At 40.4% G+C, this 25020-nt stretch overlaps 1 non-coding gene and 1 pseudogene across 1 annotated transcript; one reads left to right on the forward strand and one right to left on the reverse strand.

The window, feature by feature from the left end:
• ORYCUNV1R-PS1504 (vomeronasal 1 receptor oryCunV1R-ps1504 pseudogene) lies at positions 14110-14897 on the reverse strand (annotated as a pseudogene).
• On the forward strand, positions 23890-23996 carry LOC127488376 (U6 spliceosomal RNA). The gene has a single exon (XR_007916070.1). It is a non-coding gene; the product is annotated as a U6 spliceosomal RNA (small nuclear RNA).
• The last annotated feature ends 1024 nt before the right edge of the window (positions 23997-25020 follow it).

Raw genomic sequence — 25020 nt, forward strand, 5'->3', positions numbered from 1 at the left:
TTATCTGTGAATGACAAATTACATTAAAAGTTATTTTTTTCTTCAGAGTATTAGATTGCTTCTTACCTCTGATGATATGTGTCTATCCTATCCTTTCTAAAGAACACTGCATTTCTGATACATGTACAGTACTATGAATATCTGAACTTCTTTTTTACAATTTAGATTGCAGACACAATTCTTTCAAGACAGAAAACATTTAACCACCCACATATTATGACACTCTGAATATGTAATTCATTTTTAAAATACAGAAGGAAGTAGCATGGAGTTTTCAAGTGGAGCTTTTTTTCCTCCCCTCATCCAACCAACAGTGTTTGGAGACATATTTGGTCTCACACGTGGTGCAGAGCTCCTGTCACACAGTGGGTAGAGGCCAAGATTGCTGTTAAGGCCAGCGCTGCAACTCACTCAGCTAATCCTCCGCCTTGCGGCGCCGGCACACCGGGTTCTAGTCCCGGTCGGGGCACCGGATTCTGTCCTGGTTGCCCCCCTTCCAGGCCAGCTCTCTGCTGTGGCCAGGGAGTGCAGTGGAGGATGGCCCAAGTGCTTGGGCCCTGCACCCCATGGGAGACCAGGATAAGTACCTGGCTCCTGCCATCGGATCAACACAGTGTGCTGGCCGCAGTGCGCTGGCCGCAGCAGCCATTGGAGGGTGAACCAACGGCAAAAGGAAGACCTTTCTCTCTGTCTCTCTCTCTCATTCTCCACTCTGCCTGCCAAAAAAATAAATAAATAAATAAAAGATTGCTGTTAAATTTCCCACCATGCACTAAATTTCCCAAAATGCACAGGATAGCCCATACCACAAAACTTTTGGGCCCCAAAAAGAAGTCACATGACAGTTGATGAGCCCAGTTTCAAATCATCACTGAGTTGCGCTCCCTGCAACACATGTAAGATAAACATTTTGGCCCAAACATATTTTGAACACTTTTAGGGGAAACAGAGTGAGTTGGTTCACAAATAGTGAGAACAGGAATGGTATGACAGTCACTGAGGCTGACTTCTAAATTAATATCTTTAATATCTGTGTTTGTTGATTTTTGGAGTTGTTGCCTATATCATTCTCTCAGAGACTTACTATCTCAATTGTCTTTATTGTGCACACATTACCTTTCTTTTCTATATAGATTTCTAGTTATGATGTCACTTCTATATGGACTATAAAAGATCAAAGTTTGAGAAACAGAGGAAAGGTGATTCTCAGGAGTGATGAGGTAGGGGAGAGCAATGTTAGTGAAAGGGTACAACCTTGCAGTCAGAAGATGAATACTTTCTGGATAGCTGCTGCAATATGAGTGGAATATACTTGATAATAATGTACTATATCATTGATATTTGCTCACAACATAGCTCTTACAATGCTCTCCCCAACACATAAGGTTTCTATGGAAGGTGACTGGTATGCTAATGAACTTAGTTGTAGCACTCATATCAAATGTATGTCAAATCATCCCAATACGTTAGCTATCAAATAGGCTATCATCTACCAATTATACCACCACAAAGCTGAAAACAGTCTAAATCACAATGTAAAAGCAGAGAATGCAAGAGTCAAAAAACCACATCCCAAGTATGTGCTGTCCAATGCATCCATACAAATACAATGCACAATCCAAAAGTGATTGGATGGGGCATGATACATAGGGCCAATTTTGACTTCCAAACATAAGGTGTGTCCATTAAACATTAGATACATGAAGCTTCAAGATAATTGCAACGTGTGTAAAAGAAACAAGTCCAATAAAGAAGAAAGACAAAATCCAAAATAAAGGAAGATAACAAAATACAAACTAAGCAACAGAAAGCAAGTGCATGCCAAATAACACTGGAAAACAAACATTTATGGAACAAAAGAGCTGGATATAATGAAGTGCACATCGCAATAATGAAGGTTGTAAATCTGTGAGAATCAACACTGAACGTCCAAACACATGAAAGGATCAGAACATGGAGAGGAATCCACCACTGTAGTAAGACACATAACAAAGGCAATGCAATTTCAGAACCACCAAGTAAAGGGGGAGTCAGACAACCAGGAAGTTGAGCAGCTCAGTTCATCCTCTGCACCTAATGCCTTGACCAACACATGCGTCTCTATCAAATCCCAACCTCCATTTTCACTAGAACATGCAGCCATATGGCAAACACTGAACCGAATGAGAGCAAAGTGCAAGAGTTTAACTGAACAGAATAATTTATCATAGCAGAATTATAATGAATTCTAAAAAAGAAATTATCACTGATGTTTCACTAAATTCCAAAAAAATTTCTTAGTAAGAACAAAGTGAAAAAACCTTTAAGTATTGTGTAATGCATTATGGAAACATAAATTCAAAATGCAGTTATTCTGAGGAATAACAAAATTACTAAATCTCTAGAGAGATGGCAGCACTTCCTAAAGAGAAGACACCAATAATATCTGACTTAAAATGTTAAAATCAAAGCTGAGAAGTTAATAATACTTTTAAAAGATGATATTGTGACTATTCCAATAAATTTGGAAGGTTGAGACATATGGGCAAATCCCCAGAAAACATGACTCACCAAAAATACATTAGAATTAAAGAAAGTCACCAATGTGCAAAGTTCCCCGGGATGAAAGTGAGTTGCAGGAAAAAATATCATTCCACCAAGAATCCCAATGATTGCCTCAATGCTGAGGAATAAACAATGTCTAAAGACTCTTCCTATGGACAGAAAAAGAGCATTCCCTGCATCACATAATGTAATGAGCACAACACTGACAGCAACAGCTAATAAATCAAGTCTTAATGTACAGAGATGGGACTACCTACTCCATCCGTCAAATGGAGAATAACCTACACAAATTCATTATAAAGTGAATCAGTGCTCTCCAAAATGAGTCTACCAAAGGTCAAGAGAATTACCCAATTGGAAAGGTAAGGTGGGAATCATTTTACTGAACAAACTGAGGTTCAGAAACCACTAAGACTTCTGAAGCTTCCCATTGGTTTCCACATCTTCTTTTTGAAAACTTTCAACTCCAGATCTTTTGCTATTATCAATATTACACAGAAGTTGAAACTCGAATTTTCTCAGTATGTGACAATTCCCTTAAGCATTTGGTGAGGTGATTGTCATTTAACTTCAGCAGATTAGATGTGTGTTTATACAACTTCAATAAGATATTTTAATTTCTGTAAAGAAAGTGTGAAAATGCTTTCTCCTACATTATACCATGGAGCAGAATAAAGAAAAAAGGGTAGGATAAGGTTAACATTATGAAGATATGTGTAAGATCAACCACAGCTGTAATAGAGGAGAAAAATGGTTAATGTTTATATAACAGAGCAAAAAGAAAGGCTTAGCATTACATGATAAAAGATCTGCAATGTCAATGCTAACATATAAGGATTATGTATTGAAAATCCTTGATTTGAGGTTGGATATGAGTAAAAATATCTTTTGCCACATTTATTCATCACACGTTTGCAAGGGTCTATTTTAAAAAGAGAATAACATTAATATCAACAAAGAAATTAACAGTCTTTTACCACTGAGTAATTGCTTTAAGAAAGATATTCATAGAGACATTGACTAAATTATTTAAATGATTTGAGGAACTTTCAAGGTTACTGAAAGCAAAGTCTGTATAAGAACATTTACATTTCTAAAAATTTAAAGTCTGACACTTTAAATTACACAACAGATATATGAAAACGTAATAGTTAATATAAGATAAAAAACCTCTAACTAGAAATGATATCAATTGATCTAAGTGTGACTGAAGCCTTTTTAAATAAAAAGGTGTATATATTAATTTGAAACAAGTAATAACTTAAAATGGAATAATGCTATAAAAATATAACATTAACATAAAAATTATGACATGAAATTAGAGGCACATTCATTCCAGTGTCATAAACATCCAGGTGGGTACTGAAGCAAAGAGCAGAGCATAGGGCAGAAGCAAAGAACTCAGTGGATGGAGGCAGTGAGGGATCTGGAGAGGTTCAGAGACTGAGAAAGAAGAGAATGAAGGAGTGAAAACAAATGGAGGGGTGACAAGAAACATAGTGGTAACAAAAATAGGAACATACAGCTAAACTCCACAGAAAAATGCTGGGAGGATGAACATGAAGACATTAAAAGGGACCTGGTGTGATCAGGTGGGAGAGACCTCGCATCCTCCTACCACAGGCTGGGGGTGCAGGGTCTTTACTTGGGGCATCCTGCACAGGCTGGGGCTGCCCGGCACTGACTATGGATCAGGCCCAGGCTGGTGGGACGTCTCCTCCTGGTGGACACTGGCCACCTTATCACCTGCTGCCTCCACCACCTTGTTTATCACTGTCACTTTGAAGGCCCTGGGAGAGTCCCAAATCACCCTCCCAGATGCAAAATGAATCATGCACAGTGGAATGTCAGTGTCTGGGGTGGCGTTTTCCCAAGCTGAATGTCAGAAAGTAAACTTTAGGACAACACACGTCATCAGAAGTTCGTCTCCACGCAGCTGGTGGCAATCATGTCTCACCAGAGGTTTCTTAATTTTATTGGTCAAGATCTGATGTCTGACTTTATTTTCGCTTTCCAAGTTATGATTATTTTCTATGACGTTCTGTTTTTGTCTTTATCAACCCTATTGATATCTTATGGAAAGTTATTGGTATTCTTTTTAAACATTTATTAATTTTTTTTATCTTTTATTTAATGAATATAAATTTCCAAAGTACGACTCATGGGTTACAATGGCTTTCCCCCCCATACCGTCCCTCCGACCCACAACCCTCCCCTTTCCCACTCCCTCTCCCCTTCCATTCACATCAAGATTCATTTTCGATTATCTTAATATACAGAAGATCAGCTTAGTATACCTTAAGTAAGGATTTCAACAGTTTGTTCCCACACAGAAACATAAAGTGAAAAATAATAGATGATTTTTTTTAAATGATGATGAAATCAAATCAGACCTATTGTCATGTTTAATCCCAGTGAGAGTCAAGTTGGGAATTGATAATTTCTTTTTTTTTTTTACAGAAGATCAGTTTAGTGTACATTAAGTAAAGATTTCAATCGTTTGCACCCCCATAGAAACACAAAGTGAAATATACTGTTTGAGTACTCGTTATAGCATTAAGCCTCAGTGTACAGCACATTAAGGACAGAGATCCTACATGAGGAGTAAGTGCACAGTGACTCCTGTTGTTGACTTTACAAATTGACACTCCTGTATATGGCATCAGTAATCTCCCTATGCACCAGTCATGAGTTTCCAAGGCTATGGAAGCCCCTTGAGTTCTCCGACTCTTATCTTGTTTAGACAAGGTCATAGTCAAAGTGGAGGTTCTCTCCTCCCTTCAGAGAAAGGCACCTCCCTCTTTGAAGACCTGTTCTTTCCACTGGGATCTCACTCACAGAGATCTTTTTGCCAGAGTGTCTTGGCTTTCCATGCCTGAAATACTCTCATGGGCTTTTCAGCCAGATCCGAGTGCCTTTAGGGCTGATTCTGAGGCCAGAGTGCTATTTAGGACATCCGCCATTCTATGAGTCTGCTGAGTATCTCACTTCCCATGTTGGACCACTCTCCCCTTTATTTATTCTATCGGTTAGTGTTAGCAGATACTAGACTTGTTTATGTGCTCCCTTTGACTCTTAGTCCTTTCATTATGATCAATTGTGAACTGAAATTGATCACTTGGAATAGTGAGATGGCATTGGCACATGCCACCTTGATGGGATTGAATTGGAATCCCCTGGTATGTTTCCAACTCTACCAATTGGGGCAAGTCAGCCCGAGCATGCCCCAAATTATACATCTCTTCCCTCTCTTATTCCCACTTTTATGTTTAACAGGGATCACATTTCAGTTAATTTTCAACACTTAAGAATAACTGTGTGATAATTACAGAATTAAACCAGTCATATTAAGTAGAACAGACAAAAAAAAAAATACTATGAGGGATAATGTATTAAGTTGTCCATTAGCAGTCAGGGCTATGCTGATCAAGTCACCATTTCTCATAGTGTCCATTTCACTTCAGGAGGTTTCCTTTTTGGTGTTCAGTCAGTTGTCACCGATCAGGGAGAATATGGTATTTGTCCCTTTGGGACTGGCTTACTTCACTCAGCATGATGTGTTCCAGATTCCTCCATTTTGTTGCAAATGACTGGATTTCGTTGTTTCTTACTGCGGTATAGTATTCTAAAGAATACATATCCCATAATTTCTTTATCCAGTCTACCATTGATGGGCATTTAGGTTGGTTCCAGGTCTTGGCTATTGTGAATTGTGCTGCAATAAACATTAGGGTGCAGACCGCTTTTTTCTTTATCAATTTAAACTCCTTTGGGTAAATTCCAAGGAGTGGGATGGCTGGGTCGAACGGTAGGGTTATATTCAGGTTTCTGAGGAATCTCCAGACTGATTTCCATAGTGGCTTGACCAGTTTGCATTCCCACCAACAGTGGGTTAGTGTCCCTTTTTCCCCACATCCTCGCCAGCATCTGTTGTTGGTAGATTTCTGTAGGTGTAGCCATATTAATATCAGATGAAATAAACTTTAATACAAAAACTGTTAAGAGAGACAAAGAGGGACACTATATAATGATTAAGGGTTCAATTCAACAGGAAGATGTAACTATTATAAATGTATATGCACCTAATTACAGGGTACCGGTCTATTTAAAAGATATGTTAAGGGACTTAAAGGGAGATTTAGATTCCAATACAATAGTACTGGGGGACTTCAATACTCCACTCTCAGAAATAGACAGATCATCCGGACAGAAGATCAACAAGGAAACAGCAGATTTAATTGACACTATTGCCCAAATGGATCTAACAGATATCTACAGAACTTTCAACCCTACATCTACAGACTTCACATTCTTCTCAGCAGCGCATGGAACCTTCTCTAGGATTGATCACATACTAGGCCATAAAGCAAGTCTCAGCAAATTTAAAAGAATTAGAATCATACCATGCAGCTTCTCAGACCACAGCGGGATGAAGCTGGAAATTAGCAACTCAGGAAACCCCAGAAAGTATGCAAACACATGGAGACTGAACAACATGCTCCTGAATGAACACTGGGTCATTCAAGAAATCAAAAGAGAAATCAAAAACTTTCTGGAAGTAAATGAAGACAACAACACAACATATCAAAACTTATGGGATACAGCAAAAGCAGTATTGAGAGGCAAATTTATAGCAATAGGTGCCTATATCAAGAAATTGGAAAGGTACCAAATAAATGAGCTTTCAGCGCACCTCAAGGACCTAGAAAAACTGCAGCAAACCAGACCCAAATCTAGTAGGAGAAGAGAAATAATTAAAACCAGAGAAGAAATTAACAGGATTGAATCCAAAAAAACATTACAAAAAATCAGCCAAGCAAGAAGCTGGTTTTTTGAAAAAATAAACAAAATTGACACCCCATTGGCCCAACTAACTAAAAAAAGAAGAGAAAAGACCCAAATCAATAAAATCAGAGATGAAAAAGGAAACGTAACAACAGACACCACAGAAATAAAAAGAATCATCAGAAATTACTACAAGGACCTGTATGCCAGCAAACAGGAAAACCTATCAGAAATGGATAGATTCCTGGACACATGCAACCTACCTAAATTGAACCAGGAAGACATCAAAAACCTAAATAGACCCATAACTGAAACAGAAATTGAAACAGTAATAAAGGCCCTCCCAACAAAGAAAAGCCCAGGACCAGATGGATTCACTGCTGAATTCTACCAGACATTTAAAGAAGAACTAATCCCATTTCTTCTCAAACTATTCAGAACAATCGAAGAAGAGGGAATCCTCCCAAATTCTTTCTATGAAGCCAGCATCACCTTAATCCCTAAGCCAGAGAAAGATGCAGCACTGAAAGAAAATTACAGACCAATATCCCTGATGAACATAGATGCAAAAATCCTCAATAAAATTCTGGCCAATAGAATACAACAACACATCAGGAAAATCATCCACCCAGACCAAGTGGGATTCATCCCTGGTATGCAGGGATGGTTCAACATTCGCAAATCAATCAATGTGATTCACCACATTAACAGACTGCAGAAGAAAAACCATATGGTTATCTCAATTGATGCAGAGAAAGCATTTGATAAAATTCAACACCCTTTCATGATGAAAACTCTAAGCAAATTGGGTATAGAAGGAACATTCCTCAATATAATCAAAGCAATTTATAAAAAACCCACAGCCAGCATCCTATTGAATGGGGAAAAGTTGGAAGCATTTCCACTGAAATCTGGCACCAGGCAGGGATGCCCACTCTCACCACTGCTATTTAACATAGTTCTGGAAGTTTTAGCCAGAGCCATCAGACAAGAAAAAGAAATCAAAGGAATACAAATCAAGAAGGAAGAAGTCAAACTATCCCTCTTTGCAGACGATATGATTCTTTACTTAGAGGATCCAAAGAGCTCTACTAAGAGACTATTGGAACTCATAGAGGAGTTTGGCAAAGTGGCAGGATATAAAATCAATGCACAAAAATCAACAGCCTTTGTATACACAAGTAATGCCATGACTGAGAAAGAACTGCTAAGATCAATCCCATTCACAATAGCTACAAAAACAATCAAATACCTTGGAATAAACTTAACCAAGGACGTTAAAGATCTCTACGATGAGAATTACAAAATCTTAAAGAAAGAAATAGAAGAGGATACCAAAAAATGGAAAAATCTTCCATGCTCATGGATTGGAAGAATCAACATCATCAAAATGTCCATTCTCCCAAAAGCAATTTATAGATTCAATGCAATCCCAATCAAGATACCAAAGACATTCTTCGCAGATCTAGAAAAAATGATGCTGAAATTCATATGGAGGCACAAGAGACCTCGAATAGCTAAAGCAATCTTGTACAATAAAAACAAAGCCGGAGGCATCACAATACCAGACTTAAGGACATACCACAGGGCAGTTGTAATCAAAACAGCATGGTACTGGTACAGAAACAGATGGATAGACCAATGGAACAGAATTGAAACACCAGAAATCAATCCAAACACCTACAGCCAACTTATATTTGATCAAGGATCTAAAACTAATTCCTGGAGCAAGGACAGTCTATTCAATAAATGGTGCTGGGAAAACTGGATTTCCACGTGCAGAAGCATGAAGCAAGACCCCTACCTTACACCTTACACAAAAATCCACTCAACATGGATTAAAGACCTAAATCTACGTCCTGACACCATTAAGTTATTAGAGAACATTGGAGAAACCCTTCAAGATATTGGCACAGGCAAAGAATTTCTGGAAAAGACCCGGGAGGCACAGACAGTCAAAGCCAAAATCAACTATTGGGATTGCATCAAATTGAGAAGTTTCTGTACTGCAAAAGAAACAGTCAGGAGAGTGAAGAGACAACCAACAGAATGGGAAAAAATATTTGCAAACTATGCAACAGATAAAGGGTTAATAACCAGAATCTACAAAGAGATCAAGAAACTCCACAAAAACAAAACCAACAACCCACTTAAGAGATGGGCCAAGGACTTCAATAGACATTTTTCAAAAGAGGAAATCCAAATGGCCAACAGGCACATGAAAAAATGTTCAAGGTCACTAGCAATCAGGGAAATGCAAATCAAAACCACAATGAGGTTTCACCTCACCCCGGTTAGAATGGCTCACATACAGAAATCTACCAACAACAGATGCTGGCGAGGATGTGGGGAAAAAGGGACACTAACCCACTGTTGGTGGGAATGCAAACTGGTCAAGCCACTATGGAAATCAGTCTGGAGATTCCTCAGAAACCTGAATATAACCCTACCGTTCGACCCAGCCATCCCACTCCTTGGAATTTACCCAAAGGAGTTTAAATTGGCAAACAAAAAAGAGGTCTGCACCCTAATGTTTATTGCAGCACAATTCACAATAGCCAAGACCTGGAACCAACCTAAATGCCCATCAATGGTAGACTGGATAAAGAAATTATGGGATATGTATTCTTTAGAATACTATACCGCAGTAAGAAACAACGAAATCCAGTCATTTGCAACAAAATGGAGGAATCTGGAACACATCATGCTGAGTGAAGTAAGCCAGTCCCAAAGGGACAAATACCATATTCTCCCTGATCGGTGACAACTGACTGAACACCAAAAAGGAAACCTCCTGAAGTGAAATGGACACTATGAGAAATGGTGACTTGATCAGCATAGCCCTGACTGCTAATGGACAACTTAATACATTATCCCTCATAGTATTTTTTTTGTCTGTTCTACTTAATATGACTGGTTTAATTCTGTAATTATCACACAGTTATTCTTAAGTGTTGAAAATTAACTGAAATGTGATCCCTGTTAAACATAAGAGTGGGAATAAGAGAGGGAAGAGATGTATAATTTGGGGCATGCTCGGGCTGACTTGCCCCAATTGGTAGAGTTGGAAACATACCAGGGGATTCCAATTCAATCCCATCAAGGTGACATGTGCCAATGCCATCTCACTATTCCAAGTGATCAATTTCAGTTCACAATTGATCATAATGAAAGGACTAAGAGTCAAAGGGAGCACATAAACAAGTCTAGTATCTGCTAACACTAACCGATAGAATAAATAAAGGGGAGAGTGATCCAACATGGGAAGTGAGATACTCAGCAGACTCATAGAATGGCGGATGTCCTAAATAGCACTCTGGCCTCAGAATCAGCCCTGAAGGCATTCGAATCTGGCTGAAAAGCCCGTGAGAGTATTTCAGGCATGGAAAGCCAAGACACTCTGGCAAAAAGATCTCTGTGAGTGAGATCCCAGTGGAAAGAACAGGTCTTCAAAGAGAGAGGTGCCTTTCTCTGAAGGGAGGAGAGAACCTCCACTTTGACTATGACCTTGTCTAAACAAGATAAGAGTCGGAGAACTCAAGGGGCTTCCATAGCCTTGGAAACTCATGACTGGTGCATAGGGAGATTACTGATGCCATATACAGGAGTGTCAATTTGTAAAGTCAACAACAGGAGTCACTGTGCACTTACTCCTCATGTAGGATCTCTGTCCTTAATGTGCTGTACACTGAGGCTTAATGCTATAACGAGTACTCAAACAGTATATTTCACTTTGTGTTTCTATGGGGGTGCAAATGATTGAAATCTTTACTTAATGTACACTAAACTGATCTTCTGTAAAAAAAAAAGAAAAAGAAAAAGAAATTATCAATTCCCAACTTGACTCTCACTGGGATTAAACATGACAATAGGTCTGATCTGATTTCATCATCATTTTAAAAAAATCATCTATTATTTTTCACTTTATGTTTCTGTGTGGGAACAAACTGTTGAAATCCTTACTTAAGGTATACTAAGCTGATCTTCTGTATATTAAGATAATCGAAAATGAATCTTGATGTGAATGGAAGGGGAGAGGGAGTGGGAAAGGGGAGGGTTGTGGGTAGGAGGGACGGTATGGGGGGGGGAAGCCATTGTAACCCATGAGTCGTACTTTGGAAATTTATATTCATTAAATAAAAGATAAAAAAAAAAGATTTAATTACTGGAAAGTCAGAGTTACACAGAGAGAGAAGGAGAGGCGGGGGTGGGTGGGGGGGGGTCTAAAAGATAAAAATAAATAAATAAATAAATAAATATGAAAAAAAAAAAGAGAGGCTCAGTGGCGGGAGCATCAGCCAACCCGGAAGTGCGATTTCACCTGTGCCGTCAGTGGCCTCAGCACTCTCTCAGCAGCTACTGTTGACAGATCACACAGTCACAGCAACTGCGTGATTTCCTTTGCGAAATTAGGGGCCACTCAGTAGTGACATCTGGGACGAATGGGCATGAGCAGGTGACCTGGCACGGTGGTGGGGTCGTTAGTCTAGAGTAGACACCACGGGGCACAGCCAGGGAGGGGTGAGGGGTGAGGGCAGCTGTGCTGGTCTGGATCTGGGTGCTGAAGCCTGGGTGTGGCCACAGTGAACATTCATGGAGCAAGAGAAACTGAGTATTGTGCTACTTAAAAAATAACTTCTAGAAAATTCGTTGGGGTAGCACTGTGGGCAGAGCAGGTACGGCCGCTGCCTGCAACACTGGCATCCCATATGGGCACTGGCTCACGTCCCGGGTAGTCTACTCATCCAGCTCCCTACAGATTCGCCTGGGAAAGCAGCAGAAGATGGCCCATGTCCTTGGGCCCCTGCACCCTCGTGGGAGCCCTCGAACCATGTGGGGATTGAACCAGCAGATGGAAGATCAATCTTTCTTTCTCTGCCTCTGCCTCTACTTCTCTGTAACTGACTTTCAAATAAATAAACATTAAAAAAAAAGTTTGAAGGCGATGATACCCGATCATAAGACTTCAATTTGAAAATTAAAGGAAAAGAAAATGTCAAACTGTACTGATCACAAGGATGAAATCACGACGGGGAGGAGGGCGGGGCGGGGAGAGCTGTCCACGGGGCATGAGGAGCATGAGGAGCAACACTTCGTGAAGGGAAACACAACTGGGGAGGAAAGACAGCCACGCAGTAATGAAGCAGTGTCCACATTGAAGGTCTCTGAGGTGTGTTTCCCGACGTCACCCTGACTGAAACATTAGGATAAAGAACAAATTTTAAAAGCTCATGGAGAATACTGAGTTCCTGCATGGGAAGAGCCTCCCTCTGGCATTAGATAATGTGTTTGATCCATAGAAAGCTGAAGAGAGGGGAAATGGGAGCTCTTGAAATTTTGGGTTCCAAACCTTGGAACCTTTGGACAGGCGCGGTGGAATTTCTTAGCCTTGGGAACAAAGATATGTGCAAAGGTTCAAGCTACAGTCACCAGAGTGCTGTCCCTGGGGACTGGAACTGAACAATGAGGGAAGTAGGACATAGAAATTAAGATGTGGAAGATGAAACTGAGAAAAAAATGTTGATGGTTAGAAAAGTTTAGCAAAACAAATATACTGTGAGCCAATACACCATGCAGCAATGAAAAGAATCAGGCCCTTGCTGATGAGTATGTAAATGTAGAGATAATTCTCACTGATATCTCAGAAACTTGGATCCAAAAAATAAACGTCATCATAAAAAGGAGAGGGGAGGTGCCAGTGCGGTGTCCCATTAAGTTACACTCTGGCCTGAGGCGACGGCATCCCATATGGGTGCCAGTTCAAGACCCGGCTGCTCCACTTCCAATCGAGCTCTCTGCTGTGGCCTGGGAAAGCAGTAGAAGATGGCCCAAGTGCTTGGGCCCCTACAACTATGTGGGAGACCCAGAAGAAGCTCCTGGCTCCTGGCTCCTGGCTCCTGGCTCCTGGCTCCTGGCTTTGGATAAGTGCAGCTCTGGCTGTTGCGGCCAATTGGGGAGTGAACCATCAGATGGAAGACTTTCTCTCTCTCTCTCTCTCTCTCTCTCTCTCTCTCTCTCTCTGCCTATCCTCTCTCTGTGTAACACTGACTTTCAAATAAATAAATCTTTTTATTTTAAAAAAGGGTGGGGATCAATACGGATGAATTTATGCAAATGCTGGGAGATGAACCTGCATTTTACTAAATATTAATGATTGAATCTTCCACAATTTCCCATCCTCTTACTCAGCTCTTTTTTTTCCTAGATTTTTTCACAAATACAACTATTTTTTCCAGCATCACAGATAATTTTAGGGCTCTCTTTACTTCCTTTGTTTTATCTTTAGGTCACTGGGGCACATCTAATCTAGATGAGTCTCCAAAATATGTGAGGTGGGTGGTATTTATTTAATGCATAAGAGAAGTCTTTTAACAGCCCACTTTAACAGAAATACAAGGCAAGCTGAAATGTGACTCAGTATTTTCTAGGTGCTCCATTCAAAAGGACAAGAGCAAGCAGATAAAATTAGCTTAATGATATACAACACATTTATTTAACCCAAAATGTTACTTTACTGTGTGTTCTATGTAAAGATAAATATGTTTTGATTCATGTTAACATTACAAAACCTGAATGTTTTGAAATGGACTGCATAGTTCCACTCAAACTAGCCCCATTTTCAGTGCCCCAGGGCCCTATGGCTTCTTTTCCTCATATAAATCTTGAAGGAGACTCCTCTGTTGAAGATGATGTCAGATCAGCCACTGAAATCTCGTGGACAACAGGTCATTCTCATATTTGAAAAGAAGGAAGTAAATTTGAGAATAATTTTATTACATTTCAACAGAAAAAAAGGGGCAAAATGTTGGGTAGCATGATGCTAAAATTCCACCAATACCCTCCAACCTTGTGTTTTACAGATGCATAAAATCCATAAAGGGTTAAACAGTTGTTTGACAAATAAAAGAACACAAAGCAAAATACCATCAGAAGAATTTTGTGGGTGGCTTTGTTTTCTGGAGACATGTTGGAAGAGAGGCAGGAGGTGTGAATGTGCTGGGCCCTCCTGCAGTGTCTGTAGAGGATCCACACCATGTAGAGGCTGGACCAGATCATCAGTGCCAGGAACACTACATCATGAATCACCAAAATACTTATAATGATCTTGCTTCATTGGCTACAGCCTTCCGGGATTGACAATATGTATTAACATATCCCTGACCAATCACAGTGAAATTCAATCCAGCTTTTATAGTTCTAATGATGAGGTGTAGATAAGCATGTTGATGACCCAAAAAAAAAAAAGAGTTAAGATAGGAAAATCCACTTGGAGAGTTTAGGTTTCAGCCATGCCCATTTAGAATGACTGGGATTGACAGTGATGTCCTGAAATACACTTAGGAGAAAGGTAATACATATGGAAAGACCTCGAATCACTCTGGATATGTACAGAAATGTTTGACAACCAATATTACAATAGTTGAAAACTAGAATGACTAACAGCTCTCTTTGAGAGAAGTGGTAAAATGTTCAAATCTTCTCTATTTCAGACCCAACTGTGATACTTCCAGGGACTGGACTTTGGGCATCCTTTGAAATTCAGACTAGTTATACATGATATGAAGCAGTGGACATCAAATGTCATATGCTACATTCCCATCTATTACCACGAGGACATGTTGGCCCCTATGAATGAAAAATATGCAGGTGATATTTTCTTCAGAGTATAGAGTGCTTGTAATCTCTAAACCAATGTGTAAGTCTTCACCTCTCTGAAGAATATTCTACTTCTAATGCATGAAGTGGAGTATGTGCACTTGAACTGCTTTATTAGAATTTACAGTGCAGACAATTCTTTCAAACAAGGAACATTTTTAACACTTCAGAGCAGTTTAAAACAGGTATGATACCAATCAAAAATAGAATTAATTAAAATTTTAAAGATTTTTTATTTATTTATTTGACAGGTAGAGTTACTGACAGTGAGAGGGAGCAACAGAGAGAAAGGTCTTCCTTCTGTTGGTTCACCCCCCAAATGGCTGCTACGGCCGGAGCTATGCCGATCCGAAACCAGGAGCCAGGTGCTTCCTCCTGGTCTCCCATGCGGGTGCAGGGGCCCAAGCACTTGGGCCATCCTCCACTGCCTTCCTGGGCCACAGCGGAGAGCTGGACTGGAAGAGGAGCAACCGGGACTAGAATCCAGCACCCATATGGGATTCCGGCTCCACAGGTGGAGGATTAGCCAAGTGACCCATGGCGCCAGCCCCAATTAATTAAATTTTTTAAGGCTATGTATTATTTTATTTTATTTAATGAACATAAATTTCCAAAGTACAGCTTATGGATTACAATAGCTTCCCCCCCCACACCATAACTTCCCTCCCACCCACAACACTCCCCTCTCCCACTCCCTCTCCCCTTCCATTCACATCAAGATTAATTTTCAATTATCTTTATATACAGATCAATTTAGCATATATTAAGAAAAGATTTCAACAGTTTGCAAAGTGTAAAATATTATTTGAGTACTAGTTATACCACTAATTAAACACCTAAGAGTAATTGTGTATTAATTACAGAGTTCAACCAATAGTTTTAAGTAGAGCATAAAAAATACTAAAAGGGTAAAGTATTAAGTTCTTTTTTTTTCTTTTTTTGTTTGTTATATAGTTTTTTATTTAATAAATGTGAATTTACAAAGTGCAACTTTTGTATTGTTGTGGCTCCCCCCCCAACCTCCCTCCCTCCCGTGGCCTCCCCTCTCCCACTCCCTCTCCCACCCTGCCCTTCATCGAGTTTCATTTTCAATTACCTTCATATACAGAAGATCAACTTAGTATATACTAAGCAAGGATTTCAACAGGCTGTACTCACTCAACTGCACAAGGTATAGGGTATTGTTCGACTAGTAGTGTTGTTTTTAAGTCTCATAGTAAAACACATTAAGGACAGAGATCCTACGTGGGGAGCATGTACCCAGTGACTCCCGTTGTTGATTTACAATTGGCACTCTTATTTATGACGTCAACAATCACCGAGACTCTTGCTATGAGCTGTCTAGGCTATGGAAGCCCCTTGAGTTCACCGACTCTGAACTTGTTTAGTCAAGGCCATATAAACAGTGGAGGTTCCTTCCTCCCTTCAGAGAAAGGCGCCTTTCTCCTTGATGGCCTGTTCCTTCTGCTGGGGTCTTGTTCATCAGGATCTTTCATTTAGATTGTTTTTTGCCACCATGTCATGGCTCTCCATGCCTGTGAGACTCTCATGGACCTTTTAGCCAGATCTGAATGTCCCAAGGGTTGATTCTGAGGCAGGAGTGCTGCCATTCTATGAGTCTGCTGTATGTCCTGTTTCCCCCGCAGGATCATTCTCTCCCTTTTAATTCTATCCTTCATTATTTGCTTACACTGGTCTTATTTGTGAAATCTCATCGACACATACCCTATCTTTTTGATTGATTGTGTATTTATACTTATCACTTTACCAAGTGCACTGGCATTGGTATCTGCCTCCTTAGTAAGATTGAGTTGAAATCCCCTGGCACATTTCTAGTTCCACCATTGGAGGTAAGTCCGAGTGAGCATGTGCCAACCTATATATCTCCTCCCTCTCTTATTCCCACTCATATGTTTAACAGAGATCACTTTTCTGTTAATTTTAAATGCAATTAATTAAATTTTAAAATGTGAAAAGGAATAACTGGTTTTCCAAGTGAGGATTTTGCCTCTCCTTATCTAACAGCAGCGTGTGGAGACATTTTTGTTCTCAGACACTGAAGAGCTCCTGAAACACAGTGGGTAGAGGCTGGGAATGCAGCTCAACATCCCACAATGCACGGGACAGCCCTCAAACATTCTGGCCCCAAGAGGCAGACAAACACAGGATTGATGAACGCAGTCTAACAAAGTATCCCTGTGCCTTTCTCCCTACACCACATCTAAAACTTTGGCTCAACATTTTTTGTGCATTGTTATGCAGACAGAAACCATTGGTTCACAAACAGAACAGGAAGAGTATGACTGAGGCTGACTTAGTGCTTCATCTCCGTTTATTGGACTAAGGAGTTTTGCTTCTGTCATTCCCTCAGAGACCATGTCTTTGTCATGTAAGGCATCACCTTCCTTCCTAAACAGATTGTTAGTGAATTACATATGTGTCTCCTCCAATCTGAACACATTCATAGAGTATCTGAACTTATATATATTCCATTCTCAGATTCACAACAACTCTGTCTTCTGGCATCAACTCTACTACAGTGCTGGCTTCTAATCATCTAACAAAAGAAGAAATCCTACATGTAACAAACACCATCAATACAGAGTACTCGTCTTCTGTTCTCGAATTTGTGCCTTCAAATGTCTTTGTAATTTAGGACCATGCTAGTTGGAATTACTTGAAAGTGTGTCACCTAATATGGTCAACAATGTTACTACTCTTAATTTTTTTTGACAGGCAGAGTGGACAGTGAGAGAGAGAGAGAAAGAGAGAGAAAGGTCTTCCTTTTGCTATTGGTTCACCCTCCAATGGCCACCGTGACCAGCGCACTGCAGCCGGCGCACCACGCTGATCCGAAGCCAGGAGCCAGGTACTTATCCTGGTCTCCCATGGGGTGCAGGGCCCAAGCACTTGGGCCATCCTCCACTGCACTCCCTAGCCACAGCAGAGAGCTGGCCTGGAAGAGGGGCAACCGGGACAGAATCCGGCACCCTGACCAGGACTAGAACCCAGTGTGCCAGTGCCGCAAGGCAGAGGATTAGCCTAGTGAGCCGTGGTGCCAGCCTACTACTCTTAATTTTTAAAAAAGCATCCTAGAAGGGCCAGCACAATTGGGTAGCAGGTAAAAGCCACTGTCTGCAGTGCCACATCCCATATGGGTACCATTTCGAGACCCAGCTGCTGCACTTCCAATCTAGCTCTCTGCTGTAGTCTGGGATAGCAGGCCCAAGTCCTTGGGCCCCTGCACATTCATGGGAAGACCTGGAGGAAGCTCCTGGCTCCTGGCTTTGTATTTGCACAGCTCCAGCCATTGTGGCCAACTGGATAGTGAAGTAGCAGATGGAAGACCTCTGGCTCTACCTTTTCTCTCACTCTGTGCAACTCTGACTTTAAAATAAATATATATATGTATATTTTTTAAATCCTAGGTTGTGCATTAAGAGAAATGGAAAGACTCTGGGATTCTCAAAAGCTATATCGGAGTGCCCAGGTTAGAATCCTGACTCTGCTTCTGAATCAACATTCCTGGTAATGCATATTCTAGGAGGCAGCAGATTATGGCTTGAGGGAATTGGCCCAGGGCAGTCATATGGAAGAGATATATGAAGTCCTGATCCCTGAACATGGCCAGCTCTTACTGTTTCAGGTTCATAGGGAAGGAACCACTGGGTTAGTCTGTACTTGCTTGCTCACTCACTCTTTCTCTCTCCTTCTCTCCCTCCCAATCTCTGTCTCCTTTCATAAAACAAATATATGAATTTAGTTTTTTAGTGCAACCTGTCTTTAATATACAGGATGACAGTTTCTGGTTCACCTTCAGGCTCTCTGACCATCATTCCTTGTCTGCTATCACAAGCATGGCCTGTCACAAGAACTCCTTCTTCAGTCAAATTCTCTGCTCACTCCACTTACCTGCTGTTCACAATTTAAAGTCTCTCAGAATTCTATCATCGAGCTGAACTCCCAAAATTCCCTTCAGTACTTATGTACTTCAGATCTCTTTCTGCCAAGCATGAGAGGTCCTGGCTAAATATCTGCCTCTCAACTGAACCCACCCAGCATCAGCTCTGCACAGTTTATCATGCACCCATCAGGCCCTTACTAGGACTCAAAAAGGAAAAATGAAACAAAATAGGATGTGGCAGGCACTCTCTGTAAACTTCACAGCTCAATGTGTGGTTGCTGTTGATCATCAATAAAACAAAATCACCAAGAGAAATTCTGACACACGAGTACTTGCAAAACATGACAGAGACACACCTCACACATGCCAAAAGAAGGCACCAGGTTGTCCAGGTAGAGTCATCATGGAGGGAATTTAAAATAGCCATGTTAAGTTACATTAGTTACACTAATAAAAAACATGAGAAATAGAATCTTTAATGAAGAGGGAGTCAGATGGACAGCAGAGCCTATGAAAAGGTGGGAGGAGCTTCAAAGCCTAGAAAGGGCACCCAGGAGGACAGAGCAGGTCACCAAACACAGCTCAGTGGGGCGCTCACTGGGAGGGCAGCGGGGAGATGCTGGGAACATCCACAGTCCCTGGGTGGTTGATCAAGGTTGGTCTGTACAGGGGAACCTGCAGAAGTGTCAGAGTAGCACCAACACTGAGGGAACTGCAGCCCTGGGCACATGCATAGCCTTGGGGGCCCTGGGGGAAGACGAGTGGAAAGCTGTAGCCCATGGGGAGCTACACTGAGTCTGATGACTTAATATTAAATGAAAGAAGTGCAAAATCCCACTGCTACCATTCCAAACTCTAGTAGGATCTCTTTTGGCTGAGTCTGCTGAAGGGCTTTACAAGGAAGGGAAGGAAGAAGTTTCTGGAAAAATGTAGCTCTCAGTCATAGGAACAAGGAAGTGTCCAACTGAGGGACTGAAACCAAGGTCAGTCTGCTCACCCGTCAGCTCACACTTTTTTTATGCTGTCTTACTTGGCATTGCTGGCAAGAGCAAAATAATATCACAAACATTATACACAGTCATCTCTCAGAGCACTGAAACTCTGCCCAACACTCCACAGCAGAGGATAATACAAAATCACACGATTGCATTCCTGTGCTATCCATTCTTTTTACAATTTCTGATATCTTGTAAACTAAATTCTGTTATATAGGCTTTTTAATATAACAGATATCATGTTAGATATTAGGAGAAATGCACTACGAACAAAGTAAAATGTTTATGGTATTTCACTAGTTAACACAAAGAAAGAATGGCAGATCTACACATAGACCTGAGCTGGGAAACAGGGGTGAGAGATGGAGAGGTGTTAGTGACACTGTAGAGTTATCAGATGAATAAATTCTAGATAGCTAAAGTAACATGGGTTGAATATAGTTGATAATATATGTATTACAATAAGAATGTATTGTATAATTAAATTTTGATAACATCATAGGTCTTACAAACTGTCACCATGCACACAAAGGTTTCTGTGTATTATGTTAATTATCTTAGAGGTAGTATTCATATCAAATCATCCCAATATACTAGCTAAAAATACAAGCTTATATTTGTCAATTATACCTCCATAAAGCTGAAATAGTTAATGAATAATGGACTAAAACCAATATTTATTTTAAATTTTAAATATTTATTTTAAGTATTTATCAATATTTAATGTAAAAACACAAGAAATGATTTTTTGACAGGCAGAGTTAGTGAGAAAGAGACAGAGAAAGGTCTTCCTTCTGTTGGTTCACGCCCCAAATGGCCGCTATGGCCAGTACTGCACCGATCCGAAGCCAGGAGCCAGATGCTTTCTTCTGATCTCCCGTGCAGGTGCAGGACCCAAGCACTTGGGCCATCCTCCACTGCCCTCCTGGGCCACAGCAGAGAGCTGGACTGGAAGAGGAGCAACTGGGACAGAACGGAGCCCCAACCAGGACTAGAACCCAGAGTACCGGCACCACAGGTGGAGAATTAGCCTAGTGAGCCACAGCGCTGGCCAAGAAATGATTTTTTAAAAACAGGAAAATCCACCATTGAGTAGAATATTTAACCAAAGTCCTTCAGTAACCATGGAACCAGCAGACAAAAGGACAGACTACAAAAACTGGAGCACGTGAATTCACTTGCTGCACCTAATGCCTTGACCAACACACAAGTCACTATCAAATGCCCGACTCCACTCTTCTGCTATCACATGCACCATGTAATCAATGCAGCCACACAGCAAACACTGATGTGAATGAGAGCAAAGCTGAAGAGTTGAACTTGACAAGTTATCTTACACAATTATGGGGAATTACAAAAAGAACATTTTAATTTTTAGCACTGATTTCTATGTTCAGAAGAAAAGTATTCCATAGTAAGAACAAAGTGGGAAAATCTATTGTGAAATGCACTGTGGAAAAATAAACTCAAAATACCATTTTTCTAGAGACTAACAAAATTAACCACCCTCTAGAGAGATGGCTGCACTTCCTAAAGAGAAGACACTAATAACATCAGACTTTAAATGTTAAAAACACAACTAAGAAGAACAGTGTGCAAGATGGTGGAATAGGAAGGGAGCACACTGATAGTCCGGGGAGAGACAGTTTAATAAAAGTGGAGATACTGCAGGTTCAAGGAAGAGTAGGGGAAGAAACAGGAGAGGAAACTCTTCCGGAACTAGTGATTCACAGTGGACCTGCATGGAGAGCGTGGCAGCCCACAGTTCGAGACACCAGCGGCAGACTCAACACACCAGCACTGGAACGCAAGGTGAGCCGAACCTCAATAAACCGAGACACCGACAGGCAAGCGGAAAGAGGAGACTAGAGGGAACGAGGTCTGAAACCCCGTGGGGAAAAGTTCACCAGGCTAACTAGAAGAGAGAGATAGAAAAAAAAAAGTGACCAATACAGACACGAGTTTCTCTCTCTCCGCTCACCTCTCAAAGGCGAGCAAGACAAAGAGCAGGTGCCATCTTGGACATACGTCATAAGCAAAGTGACCTCAGGTCTGCACCAGCCCTGAACCTAGCAGAAAAAACTGACTCTGGGGGACGGGGGGTGAAATAACAGGAGATTAGGACCTAGTGAATGTGTGATGCTACTGAACTGAAACTGTGAAAAAAAGAGACGGTGGGGGAGAGAACTCACAGAATTCATGTGAGTACTCTCCAGAGACGCTACAATTTGGTAACCTTGGCAATCCAGTGGGAGACTGCAGGAGAACTTGAGCCCACATTGAGGGCAGAACAGATTCCCTGTGTGCTCCTTGGGAAAGAACTTCCGATCTCTGGCTCCTGTGGGTATATCATTCGAATGCTAGCTACCTCCAATTCCATTCAGCTGTGCGGAATTACTTCCCTTTTGAATCAAAAAAAGAAAGAGAGAGATTAACCACGCCTAACCTGGGAGTGTCACCTTTGGAACACCCTTAACCCTGAGGAACCAAACAGAGCTCTCAGGCCACACCCATCTCAAGCCTCTAAGACTCCATCAAAAGCAGAGAGTCCACTTAATCCAGAGTCATAGTATAACAAGAAAGAACACCACAGTGAAGAAACCAAAGAATATCTCCAATATGCCAAACAACAAATGCAAAAACCGAGGTAACAAGAACAAGGAAGACACTATGATGCCCCCAAATGAAAAAGACACCCCAATTCAAGATTATGAAGATGATGACATAGAAGAAATGCAAGAAGCAGATCTCAAAAAATTGATAAGAACATTAAGAAGTTCTCAAAAACAAATTCTTGAACTACAGAAGTCCTTAATGGACAAGATAGAAAATCTTTCTCGTGAAAATGAAATATTAAGAAGGAATCAAAATGAAATGAAACAACTAGTAGAACATGAAACTGTGATAGTGATGAGAAATCATAATGAAATGAAGAATTCAATAGATCAAATGACAAACACATTAGAGAGCCTTACAAACAGAATGGGTGAAGCAGAAGAGAGAATATCAGACTTAGAAGACAAAGAACAGGAAAACATACAGTCAAACCAAAGAAAAGAAGAGGAAATTAGAAATCTAAAAAATATTGTGGGGAATATACAGGATACTATTTAAAAACCCAACATTCAGGTTCTAGGAGTTCCTGAAGGCATGGAGAGGGAGAAAGGATTAGAATGCCTTTTTAGTGAGAAAATAGCAGAAAATTTCCCAGGTTTGGAGAAGGACAGAGACATCCTAGTACAGGAAGCTCAAAGAACCCCTAGTAAACATGACCAAAAGATATCCTCACCATGACACGTTGTAATTAAACTCATCACAGTGAAACATAAAGAAAAGATCCTAAAATGTGCAAGAGAGAAACGTCAGATTACTCTCTGAGGATATCCAATTAGACTCACAGCAGACTTCTCATCAGAAACCCTACAAGCTAGAAGCGAATGGTGAGACATAGCCCAGGTACTAAGAGAGAAACTGCCAGCCAATAATATTATATCTTGCAAAGCTCTCATTTGTGAATGAAGGGGAAATAAAGAACTTTCATAGCAAACAGAAATTGAAAGAATTTGTCGCCACTCGTCCAGCCCTGCAAAAGATACTTAAAGATGTGTTGCACACAGAAACACAGAAACACGGTCATCAATAGTAAAGAAGGTAAAAGAAGGAAACCTCACAGCAAAAGATCACAAGGAATTCAAAGCATATATTAGAAAATATCTTTGGCAAATGGCAGGGCAAAGTTACCACTTATTTAATAGTCACATTGAACATTAATGGCCTGAACTGTCCAGTTAAAAGACACAGATTGGCTGATTGGGTTAAGGAACAAAACCCATCTATTTGCTGCTTACAAGAAACACATCTTTACAACAAAGATGCATACAGACTGAAAGTGAAAGGCTGGAAAAAGATATACCATGCCAACAGAAATGAAAAAAGAGCGGGCGTAGCCATCTTAATATCGGACAACATAAACTTTAACATAAAAACTGTTAAGAGAGACAAAGATTGCTAGCTTCGGCAGCACATATACTAAAATTGAAATGATACAGAGAAGATTAGCATGGCCCCTACGCAAGGATGACACACAAATTCATGAAGCGTTCCATATTTAAAAAAAAAGACAGAGACAAAGAGGGGCACTATATAATGATTAAGGGATCAATTCAACAGGAAGATATAACGATTATCAATGTATATGCACCTAATAACAGGGCACCGGTTTATTTAAAACATTTGTTAAGGGACTTAAAGGGAGACTTAGACCCCAGTACAATAGTACTGGGGGACTTTAATACTCCACTCTCAGAAATAGACAGATCAACAGGACAGAAGATCAACAAGGAGACAGTAAACTTAAATGACACTACAGCCCAAATGGATCTAACAGATATCTACAGAACTTTTCATCCTACACATAAAGCATTTACATTCTTCTCAGCAGTACATGGAACCTTCTCTAGGATTGATCACATACTAGGCCATAAAGCAAGTCTCAGCAAATTCAAAAGAATTACAATTATACCATGCAGCTTCTCAGACCATAAGGGAATGAAATTGTAAATTAGCAACTCAGGAATCCCTAGAGCATACGCAAACACATGGAGATTGAAAAACATGCTCCTGAATGAACAATGGGTCATAGAAGAAATTAAAAGAGAAATCAAAAACTTTCTGGAAGTAAATGAGGATAACAGCACAACATACCAAAACTTATGGGATGCAGCAAAAGCAGTGTTAAGAGGAAAGTTTATATCAATAGGTGCCTACATCAAGAAATTGGAAAGGCACCAAATAGATGAGCTTTCAATGGATCTCAAGGATCTAGAAAATCTGCAGCAAACCAGACCCAAATCTAGTAGGAGAAGAGAAATAATTAAAATCAGAGAAGAAATTAACAGGATTGAATCCAAAAAACATTACAAAAAATCAGCCAAACGAGGAGCTGGTTTTTTGAAAAAATAAACAAAATTGACACCCCATTGGCCCAACTAACTAAAAAAAGAAAAGACCCAAATCAATAAAATCAGAGACAAAAAAGGAAACGTAACAACAGACACCACAGAAATAAAAAGAATCATCAGAAATTACTACAAGGACTTGTATGCCAGCAAACAGGGAAAACTATCAGAAATGGAT

The sequence above is a fragment of the Oryctolagus cuniculus genome, chromosome 18 (assembly GCF_964237555.1).
Source record: "Oryctolagus cuniculus chromosome 18, mOryCun1.1, whole genome shotgun sequence".
Lineage (NCBI taxonomy): Eukaryota > Metazoa > Chordata > Mammalia > Lagomorpha > Leporidae > Oryctolagus > Oryctolagus cuniculus.